The sequence below is a fragment of the Stigmatopora nigra genome, chromosome 4 (genome assembly GCF_051989575.1).
Source record: "Stigmatopora nigra isolate UIUO_SnigA chromosome 4, RoL_Snig_1.1, whole genome shotgun sequence".
In the NCBI taxonomy this organism is placed as follows: domain Eukaryota; kingdom Metazoa; phylum Chordata; class Actinopteri; order Syngnathiformes; family Syngnathidae; genus Stigmatopora; species Stigmatopora nigra.
This window is the reverse complement of record NC_135511.1, coordinates 1,201,447-1,203,946: the sequence shown is the minus strand read 5'-3', so window position 1 is coordinate 1,203,946 and position 2,500 is coordinate 1,201,447. Positions and strand designations below refer to the sequence as shown.

At 41.6% G+C, this 2,500-nt stretch overlaps 1 protein-coding gene across 5 annotated transcripts in view; it reads left to right on the top strand.

Moving 5' to 3' along the window:
• Positions 1-2,500, top strand: part of fam163b (family with sequence similarity 163 member B) — a 90,584-nt gene that overhangs the window by 412 nt on the left and 87,672 nt on the right. The gene's annotated exons all lie outside the window — the stretch shown is intronic.

Here is a 2,500-nt window from a genome sequence, read left to right as displayed (position 1 = left end):
TGTTTGTACGGATAACAAGCAGGTAAATGGATTGATTGCGGCAGCTAAATGCACGAATTTTCAAAAATGCACCCTGGATAGACACATAGTTTTGCCCGGACACAAGTTGGCACTGGAAATTCCCACATTGCGAAATAACAACAAAAAAATCGAACAAAAGGCATCAGCAACAAAAGACAAAGTAGTTACAGCTTTATTGAAAGTTGTACATTGGATGTCCATGGAAGATATACCGTTCAGCAAGTTTAGCAGCATAATAAACCTGATGCATGAGCTTGGTGAGACTTGGATATTTTGAAAAAACACAAAATTAATTACGAATCTTACTTTACGGCTCATGAATTGTTGGATAGCATTTCATCTGTAATAGAAGAAGAGAAGGAAGTGATGTTGCAAAATTCACCAGTCGTTACGATACTTGCTGATGAATCAACAGACTCTACAAATACAAAGCGCCTTGTCCTGTATGCCCAAGTGATAGATGATACGATGCAACCTTCGACGCATTACATCGCAAATGTTGAGTGCAAAGATTCAACAGGTCAAGGTATTGCAAAATCAATCAAGAAAGAACTGGAGGCAAGGAATATCATTGTGTGAGATGGCTCAGCTATTTCAATGCCCTGACATCAGTATACAGGACTTTGGAGAGTCTTTTGCTCTATTTCAGAGACATTGATTTCACTAAAGACCCAAAGGCTGAAGGGTTGCGAAGGAAGATTGCAACCGAGAAATTTGTCTCTATCACATATATGATGATGGATGCAATGGGCCCTGTCACAATTCTGTCTCAATTTTTCCAAACAGAGAATATTGACATTGCTTTGGTTGGGGTGAAGGTGGAGCAATGTATCAATGACTTGGAGGTTGTTAAGGAGATGAACAGCCCACACTTGATGAAGCTGAAAGAAGATATGGTGGGTGATATATTCAAGGGCAATTTTCACCTCACAAAGTCACAATTTCAGCTTAAAAATGTCATCAGTGACTTCATCAACAGTGTCATCGGGAACATCAGAGAAAGGTTTCCTCAGGGTAGTATTCTTCAGGCCTTTGCTGTTTTAGGAATGAGGCCACTCAGCTTCCTTCAAAACAAAAAAGATGTGGATGAGTATGGCACAGAAGAAATTGATAAGCTGTGTGAACATTTTGGTGTTTCAAAGACAATATCATGGATTGGTGATGATGGTGAAAATAAATCAAACACTTGTGAGCCAATCATATCATCAACTGCTACAAAGAGGGAGTGGAGAATGCTCAAGCAAATTGTACTGGCTGAAAAGTACCCAAGAGACAAGATGAGCAATCTCTGGAAACTGATCAGCCAGTACCACAGTGAAGAGATGCCAAACATGATAAGATTGGCTCAGCTGGCTCTTACATCAGCTGTGCATACAGCTGGCTGTGAGAGAGGTTTTTCTGTGCAGAACAGAATCCTCACAAAGAAAAGAAACAGGCTGCAAGTGGAAACTCAGCACAAACTGATGGTAGTGCAGCTGGCTAAAAGTGTGAACCATCAAAAGGCCCTGGAAAAGTGGAAAGGCTGCAAAGAGAGGAGGATCTACGAGCTGAAAGACTAGTAGAATGATAAATAAACCCTAACCCTAAACCATATAATAAATAAATTAAATCTGAATGTTTATATATCGTTGTTTATGTTTTATTTGCATCCGTAGTATGTTGGGACCCGTGACAAGTTTCCTGGGGCGCACAGTTTTCAGACAAGCGAATCCCTGGGACTCGCAGTGTGCCAATTGTAAAATTATCACTGTGTGTATACGTGTGTGTGTGTGCCTGTGTGTGTGTGTGCCTGTGTGTGTATACGTGTGTGTGTGTATGTGTGTGTGTGTGTGTATATGTGTGTGTGTGTATACGTGTGTGTGTATACGTGTGTGTGTATACGTGTGTGTGTATACGTGTGTGTGTATACGTGTGTTTGTATACGTGTGTGTATACGTGTGTGTGCATACGAGTGTGTATACGTGTGTGTGTATACGTGTGTGTATATGTGTGTGTGTATACGTGTGTGTGTACACGTGTGTGTACACGTGTGTGTATATGTGTGTGTGTCTACGTGTGTGTATACATGTGTATACGTGTGTGTATGTGTGTGTATACGTGTGTGTGTGTGTATACGTGTGTACGTGTGTGTGTGCATACGCGTGTGTGTATACGTGTGTGTGTATACGTGTGTGTGTATACGTGTGTGTGTATACGTGTGTGTATACGTGTGTGTGTGCATACGCGTGTGTGTATACGTGTGTGTGTATACGTGAGTGTGTGTATACGTGAGTGTGTGTATACGTGAGTGTGTGTATACGTGTGTGTGTGTGTGTGTATACGTGAGTGTGTGTATACGTGAGTGTGTGTGTATACGCACGTGTGTGTGTGTATACGTGTGTGTGTATATACGTGTGTGTATACGCGCGTGTGTATACGTGTGTGTGTATACGTGAGTATGTGTATACGCGAGTGTGTATACGCGAGTGTGTGTACACGT